Below are 11,875 nucleotides of genomic sequence, written 5' to 3' on the forward strand. Positions count from 1 at the left end.
GTTAAGAGTTTCTTATGGTTTTACTCCCTCTCTGATGACTTCCCATTCAATTTTCCCTCCCTTTCCCTATGATCCTCTGAGCTGTTTCCTATATTGCACATATGCGTGAAAGCATAAGATAATAGTCTTTCTCCGAATAACTTATTTCACTTAGCATACTTCCAGTTCCATCCATGTCAATGCAAATGATAAAGAGTTCATCCTTTCTAATGACTAGTATTCTGTTGTATGTATATACCACATCTTCTTTATCCATTCATCTGTTGATGGACATCCAGGTTCTTTCTAAAGTTTGGCTATTTTGGACATGGCTACTATAAACATTGGGGTGCAGGTGCCCCTTTGGATCACTACATTTGTATCTTTGAGGTAAATGCCTAGTAGTGCAGTTGCTGGGTCATAGTAGCTCTATTTCTAACTTCTTGAGGAACTACCATATTGTTTTCCAGAATGGCTATACCAGATTGAATTCCCAGCAACAGTGTAAGAGGGTTCTCCTTTCTCCACATCCTTGCGACATTTGTTGTTTTCTGTCTTGTTAACTTTAGCCAATCTGACTGGTGTAAGGTGGTATCTCATTGTGGTTTTGATTTGTATTTCCCTGATGCTGAGTGATGTGGAGTATTTTTTCATGTGTCTGTTGGCCATGTATATGAAGAAATGTCTGTTTATGTCTTCTGCCCATTTTTTGAGTGGATTATTAGGTTTTTGGTTGTTGAGTTTGATAAATTCTTCGTAGATCTTGAATATTAGCCTTTATCTGATATGACGTTTGCAAATATCTTCTCCTGTTCTGTAAGTCCCCTTTTAGTTTTGTTGACTATTTCTTTTTGTTGTTGTTGTTGACTGTTTCTTTTGTGGTGCAGAAGCTTTTTATCTTGAGGAAGTCCCAATAGTTCATTTTTGCTTTTGTTTCTCTTGCTTTTGGACATGTGTCTAACAAGAAGTTGCTATAGCCAAGGTCAAAGAGGTTGCTGCCTGTGTTGTCCTCTAGGATTTTGATGGTTTCCTGTCTCACATTTAGGTTTTTCATCCATTTTGAGTTTCTCTTTGTGTATGGTATAAGAAAATGGTCCAGTGTCATTCTTCTACATGTGGCTGTCCAATTTTCTCAGCACCATTTATTGAAGATACTATCTTTTTTCCATTAGATATTTTTTTTTCCTGCTTTGTCAAAGATTAGTTGACCGCAGAAATGAAGGTCCATTTCTGGGTTCTCTATTCTGTTCCATTGATCTATGTGTCTGTTTTTGTGCCAGTATCATAGTGTCTTGATGATCACAGCTTTGTAATACAGCTTGAAGTCAGGCATTATGATGCCCCCAGCTTTGGTTTTCTTTTTCAACATTCCTCTGGCTTTTCTGGTTCCATACAAATTTTAGGATTATTTGTTCCAGCTTCGTGAAAAATGTTGATGGTATTTTGATAGAGATTGCATTGAATATGTAGATTGCTCTGGGCAGCATAGATATTTTAACAATACATTTTTCAATCCATGGGCATGGAATGTTTTTTCCATTTCTTTGTGTCTTCCTCAATTTCCTTCATAAGTGTTTTGTAGTTTTTAAAGTACAGATCCTTTACCTCTTTGGTTAGGTTTATTCCTAGGTACCTTATGGTTTTGGGTGCAGTTGTAAATGGGATTAATTCCTTGATTTCTCTTTCTGCTGCTTCATTACTGGTGTATAGAAATGCAACAGATTTAAAAAAAAAAAGAAAGAAATGCAACAGATTTCTGTACACTGATTTTGTATTCTGCAACTTTACTGAATTTGTGTAACAGTTCTAACAATTTTTTGGTGGTCTTTTGGGTTTTCTATATAGAGTATCATGTCATCTGCAAATAGTGAAATTTTGATTTCTTCCTCGCCAATTTGGATTCCTATTACTTCTTTTTGTTGTCTGATGGGCTAGGCTTCCAGTACTATGTTAAATAACAGTGGTGAGAGTGGACATCCTTGTCTTTTTCCGACCAGAGAGGAAAAGCTCTCAGTTTTTGCCCATTGAGGATCATATTAGCTTTGGGTTTTTGGTATATGGCCCTAAATATTGAGGTATGTTCCCTCTAACCCTTCTTTGTTGAGGGTTTTTATAATGAATGGATGTTATACTTTGTCAAATGCTTTTTCTACATCTGTGGAAAGGATAATATGGTTCTTATCCTTTCTTTTATTAATGCAGTGTATCACGTTTACTGATTTGTAAATATTGAATCACCCTTGCAACCCAGGAGTAAATCCCACTTGATTATGGTGAATGATTTTTTTAATGTACTGTTAGATTCGATTTGCTAGTATTTTATTGAGAATTTTTACATCCATGTCCATCAGGGATATTGGCCTATAGTTCTCTTTTTTTAGTGGAGTCTTTGTTTGGTTTTGGTCTCAGGATAATGCTGGTCTCATAGAATGAATTTGGAAGTTTTCCTTCCTTTTCTCTCTTTTTGGAACAGTCTGAGAAGAAATTCTTTAAATGTTTGGTAGAATTCAACTGTGAAGCCATCAGTCTCTGGACTTCTTTTTGTTGGGAGATTTTTGATTATGGGTTCATTTTGTGAGTTATTGGTCTGTTCATATTTTCTATTTCATTCTGTTTCATTTCTGGTAGTTTATATGTTTCTAGGAATTTATCTACTACTTTCAGGTTGTCCAGTTTGTTGGCATATAGTTTTTCATAATATCCTCTTATAATTGTTTATATTTCTGTGGCATTGGTTGTTATTTCTCCTCTTTCATTTTTGAGTTTATCTATTTGGGTCTTTCCCCCCACCCCCTCCCACCCCTTTTTTTTATAAGTCTGGCTAGGGGGTTATCATCACTTTTATTATTTTTTTCAAAGAACCAGTTCCTGGTTTCATCGATCTGTTTCATTGTTTTATTTGTTTTAGTTTCTAAATAATTTATTTCTGCTGTAATCTTGATTATTTCCTTCCTTTTGCTGGTTTTAGATTTTGTTTGTTGTTCTCTTTCTAGCTCCTTTAGGTGTGAGGTTAGATTGTTTATTTGAGATTTTTCTTGCTTCTTGAGGTAGGCTTATATTGCTATATACTTTCCTCTTAATGACCACTCTTGCTGCATCTCAAAGATTTTGGACTGTCGTGTTTTCATTTTTGTTTTGATGTATTTTTTAATTTCTTCTTCAATTTCCTGGTTGATCCATTCATTCTTTAGTAGCACATTAACTTCCATGTATTTGTGGACTTTCCAATTTTTTTCTTATTGTTGACTTCAAGTTTCATAGAGTTGTAATCAGAAAGTATGCATAATATAATCTCAATCTCTTTGTACTTGTTGAAGCCTGATTTGTGACCTGGATGTATTCTGGAGAATGTCCTCTGTGCACTTGAAAAGAATGTGTATTCTGCTGTTTTAGAATGAAACATTCCGAATATATCTGTTAAGTCCATCTGGTCTGGTGTGTTATTCAAAGCCATTGTTTCCTCATTGATTTTCTGTTTAGATGATCTTTCTATTGATATAAGCGGGATGTTAATGTCACCTACTATTATTGTATTACTAGCAACGACTTCCATTCTGTTTATTATTGTTTTATATATTCGAGTGCTCTCATGTTGGGGCCATGAATATTTATAATTGTTAGATCTTCTTGTTGAATAGTCTTCTTTATTATGATATAGTGCTCTTCCTCATTTCTTGTTATGGCTTTTGGCTTAAAATCCAGTTTGATATAAGTATGACTACTCTGGCTCTCTTTTGATGTCCATTTGCATGATAAATATTTCTTTATCCCCTCAGTTTCAGTCTGCAGGTGTCTTTAGGTCTAAAATGAGTCTCTTGTAGGCAACATATAGATGGATCTTGCATTTTTATCCATTCTGACACTCTGTGTATTTTGATTGGAGCATTTAGTCCATTTACATTTAGAATAATTATTGATAGATATGTATTTAGTAGCATTTTATTACTTGTTTTTTCATTGTCTCTGGAGACTTTCTCTATTCTTTTCTTGTCTTTGTCACTTTTAGTCTTTCCTTTCTACTCAAAGCATCTCTTTTTGGCTTGTGGTTTTGCCTTCACACGTCTCATCTCTCCCAGGGCAGCACTCATCCCTTCCTCCCACCTCAGTATGACCATATTTGTTCCCTGTAGAGAGTTGGTCCTGACCTCATGCGTTTTACCTTTCTAATGCCAGCAGTATCTGCTGGAAATGTTGGCCAGCTTACAATAGATTTGATTATTTCTACACTGGATATGTGTACGATTGGTTACTTCTGACTTGTGTCAATGGTTGGAAACAATCCATATGCAATTGCAGAAAAAAACTCAACAGAACTCAGTATAAGGCTGAAGTCTATTCATTGCCTTCAAAGAAACTAGTGGCTCTTCAGTTAAGATCCATTTTTATTAAGTATAAATCAAAACCATTCTATTAAATACTGCTTTACTGGGTGAAAAGTAGTAACTGTGCTAAAGTTATGACCTTTCAAGCAGTCATTCACATTACCATAATGATCTATAGCTTCGCTGAACTCCCTTCAGATACCTACTTAAACTTTTCATGCAGAAAAATGTTAAAAGAAAATAGTCTTAACTGGGAAGAAATGGAAAAAAAATCCATGAAATAGATGATTCCAAGTTTTGTATCTATATTCCTGGAAGAAATATTATAAAAACACTGTATGAGGAATGCTGTTCTAAAGAAATCTCAGTGGCAGTTCTGCTGAAATTTGTTTCAGAAGGAGGCAATATCCCAGATGCATTAGATCTTGTTAAGTATCTTAATGAATGGCTTCAGATAAGCAAACCATGTGTTCAGTGTGATGACCCCACAGCATCTGCCTTGTAGTGGAAAATGCCACATTCATTCAGATTACTCTTTGGCAATGGTCTTTCTCCTGTGCTTTTTAAATTTTTTTGAAGTTTTATACTGTATGTCCAAGATGTTTTTTACCAACACAACTGTTAAACAACTCTATAAGAAGTTATATTATCTGAGGATATGTTAGGAAATAAATCTTTACTTTTCACAGAAAATCTCAAGGAAAATGGATTAACAAAAAGTTGCTTTGCCATCTTTTCACTCTATACAACAAATGTAAATTTAGTACAATGAAATATTTTTTAATTAAAAAGAAAGAATCCCTTTAATATTTCTTGCAGAGCTGGTTTTTAGTGGTCATGAACTCCTTTTAGTTTTTGTCTGGGAAACTCTCTCTCCTGTTCTGAATAATAACTTTGTTGGATAGAGTATTCTTGGCTGCAGATTTTTCTCATTCAGCACATTGAATATATCATCCCATACTCTTCTGACTTGCAGAGTTTCTGTTGAGAGATCTGCAGCTAGCCTTGTGGGCTTTCCCTTATAAGTTAGGGACTTCTTTTGCTGCTTTTAGGATTTATTTTTATCACTGTATTTTGCATATTGAGATACAATATATCTTGGTGTTGGCCAGCTTTTGTTCATTTTGATTGGTGTTTGCCTCCTGGATCTGGATGTCTGTTTCTTTCCTCAGAATTGAGAAATTTTCAGCTATTACTTCCTCAGATAAATTTTATTCCCCCTTCCTCCTCCTCCTCCTCCTCCTCCCCCTCCTCCTCCTCCTCCTCCTCCTCCTCCTCCTCCTCCTCCTCCTCCTCCTTCTTCTTCTTCTTCTTCTTCTTCTTCTTCTTCTCCTCCTCCTCCTCCTTCTTCTCCTCCTCCTCCTCCTCCTGCTTCTGCTTCTTCTGGGATTCCTAGGATACAAATGTTAATTACCTTTGATTGGAGTTACTGAGTCCCTAAGTCTATTCTCATGTTGCATAACTCTTCTTTCTTTTGTTCAGCTTCATTATTTACTATTGTTTTGTCTTCTAGGTCACTAATTCATTTCCCTGCTTCTTCCATCCTTGTATTCATTTCATCAAGTCTGTTTCAAATCTTTGTTATTGCATTTTTCATTTCTGACTGTTTTCTAACTCTTTTTATCTCTGTGGTAAGGGCCTCCCTGAACTCTTTCATTCTTTTCCCAAGCCCGAAAGTACCCTTACGATTGTTGCTTTAAATTCTCCATCAGGCATATCACTTTATCAGTTTTGATTAGATCTCCGGCCATGACCTTATCTTATTCTTTCATTTGATATAAATTCCCCCATCTTGGGATTTTTTGTAAATCTCTTTCTTCTTCTGTGCGCTAGAAAACCCTGCTATGTTTCCTGATCCTGACAGTAATGGCATTTTTTTTTAAAGATTTTATTTATTTGTTCATGAGAGACACAGAGAGAGAGAGGCAGAGACATAGGCAGAGGGAGGGGTAGGCTCCATGCAGGGAACCCGATGTGGGACTAAGATACTGAGACTCCAGGAACACACCCTGGGCTGAAGGCAGATGCTTAACTGCTGAATTACCCAGACGTCCCCAGTAATGGCATTATGAAGAAGAGGTCATATAGTGTCCAGGGCCTCACATTTCCAGGAGTGTCTCAAGTATGTGCTGCATGCACTCTGCTGCTTATTTTGACTGCTCTATCCTTCAGACTGGTCATCCGCAGAAGCTCTTCTTGCCTGCAGTGGGGCAGTGTTTGGACCTTGGTCAGAGTGTGGGGAGTTTTAACTAGATGTACTCTGATCTGCTTGCTAAATGAAACCTGATGCTACTTTCATTAGAACTGATGCCTTGCAGAACTCTCTGGTCAGTAAATGTGGTGTGTACAGGGGTTTCTGCTGGTATCCAGGGAAGGGGCCTGCTGCACTGGGACTGAGACACACCAGAAAAGCAGACCCAGCAGAAGAGTGGGGGTGGGGTGGGCCTTGGTGTGAGCAGCTTAGGCAGCCAGTGTGAGTGCTGTGCTATTTACCTTAGGTGCCTCTGTGCCTATGCTGAAGGGTGGTGGAGGGAAATGGCACTGGCTGACTTTTTTTGTCCCAGGAGAGGTGACTCTTCCTATGCCACCTCTCACAGATATGCCTTTACTCCGGGATTGAGCAGCACCCTCAGAGCTCTATCCCAGCCAAGCCCACTGACCTTTCTAACTCCAGTCTTCAAGCCCTGCTGATTGCAAAACTCAGGAAAATCAGCCCCTCTTGATTTCCCAACCACTGGCATTGGGAAAGTATTTTCCTTGTGTGATCCCCTGTGTGCTCCACTCTCTTTCTCCCTTCTCTGCGACCAGGGCTCCCTCCCCTCTGCAGCACTTACCATCTGTTTCTCCCCCAAACCACATCTCTGCACCTCTTACCTTCTGCAATGTGGCCTCTTCTCTCCCTCTAGTTTTGGAATTTGTTCTGTCAGTCCTCAGGCTGATTTCTTGGGTATTCTGAATGATTTGATAGTCATCTAACTGTATTTGAGGGATAAGGTGAGCCTAGAGGTCTCCGTCTATGTCAACAACTAAGCTCCCGTCCTCTAAGTTGCTATTTTAAAACTTCCATTTAACTTAAGCATAAGGAGATTGCTAATTAATGGCTATCCAACAATACAGGAAACAGGGTGGATGCATTAGAACAGAGTGACCAGAATGTTGAGGTTGCTAAGAAAAGAATGGAAGAATAGATTTACATTGGGGTCTAGGAGTCTAGGAATTTAACTTTTTTTTTTTTTTTTTTTTTTTTTTTGAGAGCGTGAGCGAGGGATTGGGGCAGTAGTGAGGAGAGGGAGAGAGGCTCTACATTCAGTGGAGCTCAATCTCATGACCCTCAGAACATGATCTGAACTGAAATCAAGAGTCAAACACTTAACCAACTGAGCCACCCAGGTACCTGGAGTTTAACATTTCAAAGCTGGAACAGAGCAGTGTGGTAATGAGGACATGGTTTCAGATTACTAAATTAGATTAGAGGGGAAGAGTATTGGCATTGGGATGTCAAGTAAACTGAGCAACCAAGCTGTTGGATGAAGTCTGTGTGGCCAAGGAAGTTCCCAATGAGAGGAATGAGAGGAACTGTGGAGAACTGTTGCCAAAGTGTTCAGTGAATTAGGGCAGGTTTGGAGGGAGACCCAAGATAAGGATGGTGGGTGGGGCAGTAAATGTAGGGCTAAATGGTGTAAACCTTAAAGGACAGATGGTATTTGGGAGCAGGAGTCAAGATCTTGAAGCAGCAAGAATGCCAACTCCTGAAAGCTGCTGGGATACATGGGATATATCAGAAGCACTTCTCTTCTAGAAGGCTGCGGTGAGGAGCCAGACCTCAGCTACAACGTGTGCTCTTTTTGGATCTAGATCTTGCATTTGGAACTCAACATTATATTACTAGTGTTGTCATGAACCTAACATCTATATGACAAATAGTTTAGTAAATATTCATAACTGTTTTTAGTCATTTCCCTATTGTTATTTGGGTTGTTTCCAATTTTCCTTATTATAAACAATGAAGTAATGAGCATATTTGTGATTATTTTTTTTCAGCATTTATGATTATTTCAGTTAGGTAGTTTCCAAAAAGTGGACTGTCTACCTTGAAGCATATGAACATTTTCCCAGCCCTTGATGCTTATGGTTCTATCCTCATGTTGGATTTTCTCTGCTCCAGCCATGGAATCAACCTTGGAAAATTTCATCTTTCCAAGAATTCCTGATTTCTTCAAGTAGAGACTAGTATTCACATGTCAGGATCTGGGCACTAGATGTGTTTGTTGAATTGGCATGTCATTGTCAGGCCCTCTCAGTGGACAAGCAGAGAGAATATGATGTATGCCTGAGTCTATGTGCATGCAATATACATATACATGTGCACACACACAGATGCTATTTCCCATGTGTAGGGGTGTTCACAGCAGTTCTGTCTTCAGGTTACAGTGGAGGCGGTCGCAGCAGCAATGACGAGGGGTGTGCTTGATCCCCTCTACACTCTCCTGGAGAGTCCTGCCTGCCCTCCAGGTGATGTCCTCTTACAGGTGCAGCAGGATCATGTGGAGAGCGACCAGGTATGGAAGGGCTGGGCTGCCCAAGTACATCAAGTGCCTTTAGACATTCAGGAATCCCCAGGGAAAACCATCAGTTCTGCCACCAAACGAACAAAACAGCACATAACTATTTCAAACAACTGCATTACAATCCCACTGCATCAGCCAGTGTTCTCCCAAAGGAGTACTTTAAGTACTTTAGGTGAAGCTAGCAGACTGGTTTTTATTCTTAGGTGTACTTTCTCTATTCTTTTGGTGTTGAAATGTCCTTTCTTCTATAAAATAAAGGGTAATGATACCATTACCTTTCATACCATTCATAAATCACCCTCTATTGTTTAATTTTAAACTTTCTAGTCCACAAAGTTAAAAAAAAAAAAAAAAACTAAGGAGGAGTGAGAGGACTGTTGGCCATCCTTTCTAACCTGTGAGAAGCCTGCCTTGGGCCTCACTAAAGAAAAGAGAGAAGTCTGTTCTGGTGGGAGTGGGCTGCCTTTGAAGGACTCTGGGGGAGACAAAGGAAGGGGCATGATCTGGTCTGGAATTTAGAACGAGCACTCTGGCTTCAGTTTATGAAAAGTGAATGCTGAGAGAAGATCCTAAAGATGGGAAAAGCCCTCCTCTCACTTTTGTAGAGTAATTAGTGGACATGAGCCAGAAGAGCCTGAAAAAAATGTGAAGGTCAAACAGAATTGGAAATTCAGGAAAAGGGGCCTCTTTGGCTTTGAGGCTCACTTTCTAAGAAGAATTTGAGTACATCTTTTCCCTAAACTTCTAGAACTCATTTGCTATATTCTTTTCCCCCATAATTTCATTAAAATCAACAGTTTTCCCTTCTGGGCAATCTTTTTAAGAATGGTAGAGAAAAGAGCACAGTTTATTTTCTATTTTAAAAAAAAGTTTTTCTCTTCTGCCACTAGCCAGACTAGTCTACTTTGGCAAGCCTTCCATTGGTAATAGCTGCTTCCCCCATTCTGTATTCACATATCAATTGTATCTGAACTCTAGTAATTATCAGGTGTCTTCTCTGTATCCTTAGAGTCCCCCGTCTGGCCCCAATGCAAACCATATTTTAGCAGCTGCTGACATGACTGGTATAAGAACAAATGGTGAAGATTCGTACAGAAGTGGGGAAAATTATTCTTCTCAAAGGGCTTCTAAACCCAGAGTTTGAAAGAAAACAAAGACAGATGCGCCTAGCCAAAGCAAGGATGCTGAGGCTTTCATACTCCTGCCCCTATGAAGTCCATCTAACGATAGCATCTGTGAGTAGGTTGCAAAGTTGAATGAGGTCCTCCTAGGAGTGTTGAGCCACAATAGGGGTGCAAATGTCTATTGAATCAGATGGAACCTTCCCACAGTTTTCTAGTGTATTCCTGTTGCCGAATTTGAGGAGAAAATAGTTGCTTTTCTCTCCTTGCTATATGTTAGTCTTCCCTGAAACAAAACTGTCTTGTAGGACAATTGGCAGGTGTGAACTGTACATCAAAGAGGCAAGAGCTCTCCTGTATCCCTGACTGATCTTGTCAAGCTGGCGGAGATGCGCTTCCCTGCTAAGTCCCTCTTCCCTATGCGGGGGCCTGGGAACACATACAGCCTGCAGCAGGGGCAACACACCCACATGTTCCTGTCCTGCCACTTGGCAGGTTGAGAACCTTAACTCTCAGCGGCATTTCCAGAAGACTCACACTTTTTTTTTTTTTTTTTTTTTTACGATTTTTTATTTATTCATTTTAAAGAAAGAGCAAATGAGCAGGGGAGAAGGGACAGAGGGAGAGGGAGAAACAGACTCCTTGCTGAGCAGGAAGCCCAACGTGGGGCTCCATCCCAGGACCCCGGGTGGAATCATGACCTGAGCCTAGGGCAGATGTTTAACCAACTGAGCCACCCAGATGCCCCTAGACTCACTCTTTCTACACTTTGAAAGGAATATTCATCCCATCTGGTGTCACTTCCTTATCACAGTTTCCCAAGGGTCCTCTGGGTTTTCCAAGGGCTGCTTATTTTGGGATCCCTGAGGTGAAAGCAGCTTTGTCACTAGGGTAGCAAGGAAGCAATCTAAAGGGAGGAATAACTTTTTAATAATAATAAAAAGATGTGTGTGTCAGAGGGGCCTATAACATAGTGATTAATAGCAGGGACTCTGGAGACAGACTGCCTGAATTCAAATCCCAGCTCCTCCACCAGTCACCTGTATGACCTAGAATAAGAGACCTACTCCTCAATTTTGGTTTCCTCATCTACAAAGTGGGAATAATGACAATGGTATCTACCTCACAGGATGGTGAGGTACATGGATGAATGATGGATGATGATTAATTCAGATATTCCAACTAAAACACTTGGCATGATGCCTAGCACTGAATGACAGTGAGGACCGTCCTCGTGTGAGCTCATCACTGCTCCCCTGCATGCGACCCGCACTCCATCTCACGTCTGAAATGGTTGTCACCAATAGTTGCCTTGATGAACGGTTGTGAGAATGGGGAGGAAAATATACATCAAGTATCAAGCACTGTGCGTGGCACAGAGTAGATTCATTCCCAGCCCTCTCCCCTCAAAACGCCTCCTTAATTCCCCTGAAAACTCTCAGCACACACATCTGCTCTGCTCCCAGGTCTTTCTAACACAGTGCCTCGGGAATCTATGAGCAGCAAAAGAGGTTCATGTGAAATCATCTCATTTATTTTCCCTTCCTCTTTGCAATGGAGAGAGGCTTTAGTATTTTCCTCTCACGTTTCTCTATTCAAGTAGCACAGAGTCTCTTTGCAGTCACTTAGGAGGGATAATGCAAATTCCAATTAAATGTCATGAGTCCAGGGCAGCACAATCTTTTTTCTAAATGCAAACAGATCCCACGACGATAACTGACTTATGGCTCTTAGGGACTTTCTGGACTTGCAGTTTTTTATTTCTTTTATTTCGAATCCATAGGTTCACAGGGTTGTGGTAAATTCACAGTCCAGATAACGCTCTGTCAGTTCATAATAGCAAAACTATACCTTATGTTATCTGCACAACCTCAGGAATCTTGTG

At 39.6% G+C, this 11,875-nt stretch overlaps 1 pseudogene; it reads left to right on the plus strand.

Annotated features, from left to right (window-relative positions):
* The first annotated feature begins 3,947 nt into the window (after positions 1–3,947).
* On the plus strand, positions 3,948–4,878 carry LOC112649708 (proteasome assembly chaperone 2-like; annotated as a pseudogene).
* The last annotated feature ends 6,997 nt before the right edge of the window (positions 4,879–11,875 follow it).

The sequence above is a fragment of the Canis lupus genome, chromosome 11 (genome assembly GCF_003254725.2).
Source record: "Canis lupus dingo isolate Sandy chromosome 11, ASM325472v2, whole genome shotgun sequence".
NCBI classification, from domain to species: domain Eukaryota; kingdom Metazoa; phylum Chordata; class Mammalia; order Carnivora; family Canidae; genus Canis; species Canis lupus.